Below are 6,637 nucleotides of genomic sequence, written 5' to 3'. Positions count from 1 at the left end.
AACCAATTTCACATAGGCCACCAAAGAGCTTTCAGATGGTATTGACTTTCAGTCAGTAACCAACCTAGGCACAATTTAAGTTATCTGTAAGTGAAAGACTCAGAATCTCATTACCTTCTCCTTGAGCCATCCAGGCTCCTGACAAACATACATGTAACTTTTTTACCCTCTACTGACTCCAATCTACGTCTGATCAGCAAAAATCTCCTATTATAACCATGCTAATCCTTCTACATTTCTATTACACTATTTTAATATTTTCCAGTCAAGTCACTGTGTTAATGTGTCAAGTGACCTTGACTGAGTCATATAGTTGCTTTATTCCCTGGAACAACTCCAACCTCCATTTCTAATGACTCCACATTTTCCCAGTGCAACCCACACACCTCCTGAGTGTGGTGTTCTGTCCCTTCTAGTGGCACCGAGACCATTTAGAGACTAATGAGTCTGCTCTACAGCCTTAGCTAAGATCCAGTTGGCTTTTAACTCATGAAGTACAGGCTCATGCACTAAGCTCCAGAGTCCCAGGTTCAATCCCGCCCGCCAACGACTGGGGCTCTGTTGGTGTTATACCAGTATCTCCCTAAACCTTTCTTCCAGGATCTAACAAATCAGCAGCCACCAAAAATAGGGTTGTACCTTAACTTCTGCCCATCCTTCCAAATCATTTGCAGTATATCTCATCAGTGATTGTCATTTTCCAGCCAAGTTTAAGCTCATAATGTCAAACCTTTGTATATGCCTCAGTCACTTTTATTTTATTCGCTAGATTTAGCAGTTTTTTGCAGTGGTATTTATATCGTAATAAACCACTGTACTAGAACCTGTAAACACCTAAATGAGTCTTGTATTTAGCTTTCTGGGAGGAATCTCTCCACTGACCTTAAAAGACTCTGGATCAGACCCTGGACATGCATAGTTCCCTATCTGATTTATCGACAAAATTGTCCCTTCACTACTATAGGTTGCAGCCAAATGTCAGAATTTTCATTTCAGGATAACTGGTGAATTTACACCTCATCAAATGCATTCTCCATCAAAGATAGTTTTCTATATAGCACAGCTGTCATACACTAATATCTCTGTGTCTTTCCTGGTGGTCCATTTTAGGAAATTTAACAAAAAGCTACCACTGTTGCTAAGATTTCTTAAATATCTTGCAAGTTAATTTCCCCCCTAACACTCGGAAATACAACTTTAATTTAGAAGTAACATTCCATCCATTTTCTATTTGTTCCAGTCCTTTCAAAGGGTGAGGCAGATTGACAGTAATCAACAAGAACCTGATTCGAAGCCCAGTGAAGTCAAAGGAAAGGATCCCGCTGACTTCAATGGCGAGCAATGACTTCAATTGAGCAATCACGCTGTGAGGTGGAGGGCTGCTATGTTGGGTTGAAGAAGACAACATTGGTCCTGAGAGAGAAGGTCCAGGCAGGCTGGCAATGGCCACGCAGGGGATGATTGCCAGGCTCGTGAGAGTCCCGTACCAGTGCTGTCTGGGCCATACTGGGGCAATCAAAAGGATGCAAGCTCCGTCCGTTTTGCTCTTTTCCAGCACCTTTCTGAATCAGGGGAAAGGCATACAAAAGCTGACCTGACCAGGACAGAAGGAAGGCATCAGAAATTGCGCCCGTGCCAAGGACCCCCTTGGAGAAGAAACGAGGATATTGGCAGTTCTGTCTGGTCGCGAAGAGGTCCTCTTGGGGAGTGCCCCATGTTCGGAAAATCCTGTGCACCACCTCCAGGTGCAGCAACCATTCGTGCTGAGAGGAGAAGTCCCGGCTCAGTCGATCCACCCAAGAGTTTCAGACACCCAGTAAGTGGTGGGCTTCCAAGTTGATATCATGGGCTATACAGAAGTCCCACAGCTTGAGGGCTTCCTGGCAGAGGGCTGAGGAGCGGACCTTGCCTTGCCTGTTGATGTAGAACATCGAGGGCATGTTGTCCGTGAGAACTCTGACTACCCTTCCTGCCAGGCACGAGCGAAAGGACACCCAGGCTATTCGGCCCGCCCTGAGCTCTTCGACATTTATGTGCAGGGCTAGTTCCTGCACGGACCACAGACCTTGAGTCTGGAGGTTTCCCACATGGGCTCCCCATCCCAAGTCTGATGCATCGGACACCAACTCTACAGTCGGGGGCTAGCCCCTGAACGGGACCCCTTGGAGCATGTTCCCTGGGGTAGGCCACCAGCAGAGGGAGGCTAGCACGGGTTCGGGCACAGTGAGGACTTTGTCCAGCCTGTCTCTGGACTGGGAGATTGTCGAGGCCAACCAGAGCTGAAGGGGCTGCATCCTGAGTCTGGCGTGATGAACCATGTACATGCACGCCGACATATGACCCAGGAGTTGGAGGCCCACCCTGGCAGTCGTCATGGGAAACCTTGTGACCACCCCAATGAGCTCCCTCAAGGTGCGGAACCTGTCCAGTGGGAGGGAGGCTCTCACCGATGTTGCATCGAGAATCACGCCAATTAATTATATTTGTGGCACCGGCACCAACGTGGATTTGGTGCTGTTTACCAGCAGCCCCAGTGCAGCGCATGTGGACAGGAAGAGTGCTACATGGTCCTGTACCTGTGATCTGAAGCTGCCTTTGACAAGCCAGCCGTTGAGGCAGGGAAAAAACTGGACCCCAAGATGCCTGAGGTAAGCCGCTACCACAGACATACACTTTGTGAAGACTCTGGGTGCTGTTGAGAGGCCACACGGGAGGACGGTGAACTGGTAGTGTTACTGTCCTACCATGAAGCAGAGGAAACCCCTATGGCCCTCAAATATGTGAAAGTGGAAGTATGCGTCCTGGAGATTGAAGGCAGCGTACCAGTCTCCAGGATCCAGGGAGGGGATGATGGAGGCCAGAGAGACCATGCGAAACTTGAGCTTTACTATGTACTGGTTCAGGCCTCACAGGTCCAGGAGGAGCCTGAGGCCCCCTTTTGCCTTTGGGATAAGGAAATAGCAGGAGTAGTATCCCTTGTATCTGAACTCTACCGGCACTACCTCCACTTCCCCTAAGAGAAGGAGCCGCCTCACCCCTTGCTCGAGTAAGTTCTTGCGAGAGGGGTCCCTGAAGAAGGACGGGGAGGGAGGGCAGGTGGGTGGGGTAGAGAGAAACTGGAGGGTATAGCCTCAGTAGATAGTGTTGAGGGCCCATCAGTCCGAGGTCAGCAGGACCACTCCGGGAGAAAAGTACATAGATGGTTGGAGAAGGGCAGGTCGGGTGGATCCCTGGTACAAACTGGTAAGTCGTCCCCGGGCGTCCCATCAAAACTGATGCTTACCTGCCTGCTTGCCCTTGGAGGGCCCAGGCTGGGGCGCAGGCTGAGACTGCTGCTCTGGGAGCTTCTTATAGTCCCTTGGCTTTTTGTAAGGGGACTCGTATCTGGAGTAGTTGGCCTGGCTGGGAGTCTGCTGCGGTTTGAACTTGATCCTGGCCAGGGCCGGGACACAGAGACCAAGACTCTTTAATGTTGTGCGGGAGTCCTTGAGACAGTGTAACTTCACGTCTGTTAGTTCTGCGAACAGGGCCTTGCCGTTGAATGGAAGGTCCTGCAGGGAGTTCTGTGCCTCACTGGACAACCCAGATAAATAGGAGCCATCATGCCCTTCTCATGGACACTGCAGAGGCCATAGTCCTTGCACCCGTATCCACAGTGTTGGAGGCCGCCTTAAGGGCCGCTCTGGTGGCAGCTGTGCCCTCCTCTACCAGGGCCTTAAACTCCTTCCTATCACGCTCCTGGAGGGAGTCCACAAACTTGGGCATTAAGCCCCACAAGTTAAAGTCATATCTGCCCAGCAGGGCTTGGTGGTTCGCCACCCTCAGTTGGAAGCTTGAGGAAGAAGAAATCTTTCTAACAAACAAGTCTAGTCTTCTCGAGTCCTTATTGTTAGGGGTAGGGGCAGGTTGGCCATGACGGTCCTAATGGTTGACTGCCTCAACCACTAGGGAATTGGGAGCAGGGTAGGTAGATAGATATTCGTGCCCGTTGGTGGGCATGAAATACTTTCATGCTACCCTATTAGAGATGGGGGGCAAAGAAACTGGGGTCTGCCACAGGGCATTTGAGATCTTTCCCACCCCTTCGTGGAGAGGGAGAGCCCCCTAGCCAGCACTGTAGCTGAGAGGACATTGAAGAGGGAGTCCGAGGGCTCCTCCACCTCCTCAGCTTGTAGGTTGAGGCTTGAGGCCATCCTTTTCAAAAGTTCTTAGTGGGCTTTTGTGTCCTCCTGAGGGACAGGAGGATGGGGGTGTGGTACTCTGTCCCCCCACCGGCGCTGCAGGTCCCAACACTTGGTCCCCTTCTGAGCGTGGAACTAGGGAAGAGCACTCCACTGACCCCTTCCTGGGGGGATGAGAGAGGGCAGCCGACGGTCTTTCCGAGGCTCCAGCCACCGAGCGAGCCAGCACCTGGGGCTGCGTCAGGGTCCGCGGGGCTCACTGGTACCAGGTGCTGGCCAGGGAGCCTGGTGTCACTGCACCTGCGGCGGCACCGTCGAGCAGGCTGCCCCACCTGACTCGCCTGGCTCACCAACTGTCAACTCCAAAGGGAGGCCAGGTTGGCATACGATTGACTGCTACCCGAGATCGGGATGAGTGACGTCGTTGCGAGTGGTGCCGAGCTCACGACCATGATCCTAGCGTGGAGGAGTAGGAGTACTGTCTGTAACGGCTGCTCCGCGAATGGCTCCGACGGGCGGATCTGCGACTGCCGGTTGCCGGTGATCTACGCCTGGGGCTGCGGGAGTGGTGCCGTGTCGGGCACCTCGACTGGGACGAAAAGCGTGAGCAGCATCGATGTCAGTACCGCAAGGGGCTACGATGGCTTCTTAGAGACAGTGACCTCCAGTGCCATCTGTCCCGGTCCTGGTGGAGCACGCTCTGATCCTGATCGCGCTCCCTCGAGACGGAGTGGTGCCTGGATCCCCTATTGCTTGGCACTCAGCCAGAGAACCTGGTGGGGGTCGACAGGGACCGGTGTGGACTGCAGGTGGTACGGTCACTGCATCGGGAACCTTCCCTCGACCATGAGCGGTACCATCTGGGCAGCGACTGTGGTGCCAGCTTGCCTCTGGACTGGGGCACCGCTGGTGTCGGTGCAACCGGTATCAGTAGAGACATTATGTCTCAAGCCGCCTGTAGGGCCTCCGGCGTAGGGGGCACCAGTATGTGGCCACTGGCATCCGGGGAGGTTGTCTCAGCTTGAATCAGAGGCCACAAGGTTGATGGGGATGGAGAGCTGCACAACGTGGGTCTAGTCTCACCCACAGCCTTGCCGCAGTGTCTTGATGGAGAAGACCTCTTCTTCATCTTTTTAAAGTGTCCCGTGGACGGGAAGTGGTGCTGGCTGGTGGAAGGCACCGCTGGGTCGCCACACATCAATGCCCCAGTGCTCGGTGCCGACTCAGAGTGGCGCAGCGGTGTCGGGGTCAGGGCCGACTCCATCAATATGGCTCAGAGCCGTATGTCCTGCTCCTTCTTGGTCCGAGGCTTAAAAGATCTGCAAATTTTGCAGCGGTCGCTGAGGTGGGTTTCTAGACAGCGTAACCAGTCAGTGTGTAGATCAGTTATGGGCATAGGCCTTTTGCAAGTGTCGCACGACTTAAAGCCTGGGGCATACCCCAACCCGGGCACACTTATCTATTCTAACTGTACTACCGTTTAAAAAAACAAAACAAAACTACAGGTACTAACTAACTACGAACGAAGCAAAGTCCAAACATGTAAAGCTTCAACAGAGAGCTGGAGCAGAGCAGTTCCAAAGCACCTTCACTGGTGGCAAGAAGGAACTGAGGGTGGGGGAGTGCACAGCGCACCTTATAGCGTGCCATAGCAGCACCACTCCAGGGGTCGCTAGGGGAGCTCCCCTATGGGTACTGCTAGGGGAAAAACTTCCGGCACCAGTGCACGTGGCGAGCACGCAAACCTATTGTTGAATGCACATGAGCAATCAGTCAAAGAAGAATGCTGGTACGTCAATAACAATAAAAACCTGCAATATCTGGTAGATCTGGACTTTGCAGATGTACGAAAAAGAGTTGGTGTTTTAAGTCACTCATCTGCTCAATCCCTTTCTGGTTTTATAGTTTCTTATCACTTGAAAAGGTTGTTCATAAACCAGCGTTGCTGCCTTTTTCCTACAGCTACACGTCACGTACTTACATTTTCTTATGTGTATTATTATTTTTAATAGGGACAAGATGGAATATAAGAAAGATGAGTTCAAATTATAGTTCACCTTGGTAATAATCCAGTGTAGTAAGGGACAAAGTCAATGAAGGTGCTGACATCTATCCAGTTGGAGTGTGCACTCATAAACCACCCGTTGACTATATCTATATTCATTGTCACTGGAAGTTAGATTTTTGCATCTCCAAGCCCTTTGCCAACTATGGATTTGACAGGTGCCATAAAGCACAAAAGTTTCCCATCCCTCACCCTGGTAATAGCTGACTTGTAATGTTGATCGTAGCTCTACAGAAAAATTCTACGTGGGTTAGTACAAAATTTTCTGATTAAACATTTTTTTTTTTTTTAAGAAAAAGCGTTTTCAAAAAAATGAAAAAAAGACCAAGATTTTGCTTTCCTCAAAAATATTCAATTTTTGTTGGAAAACCAAGTCTCAAAAATTTCAGTT

The sequence above is a fragment of the Eretmochelys imbricata genome, chromosome 9, assembly GCF_965152235.1.
Source record: "Eretmochelys imbricata isolate rEreImb1 chromosome 9, rEreImb1.hap1, whole genome shotgun sequence".
Lineage (NCBI taxonomy): Eukaryota > Metazoa > Chordata > Testudines > Cheloniidae > Eretmochelys > Eretmochelys imbricata.
This window is presented reverse-complemented; position numbering follows the sequence as displayed.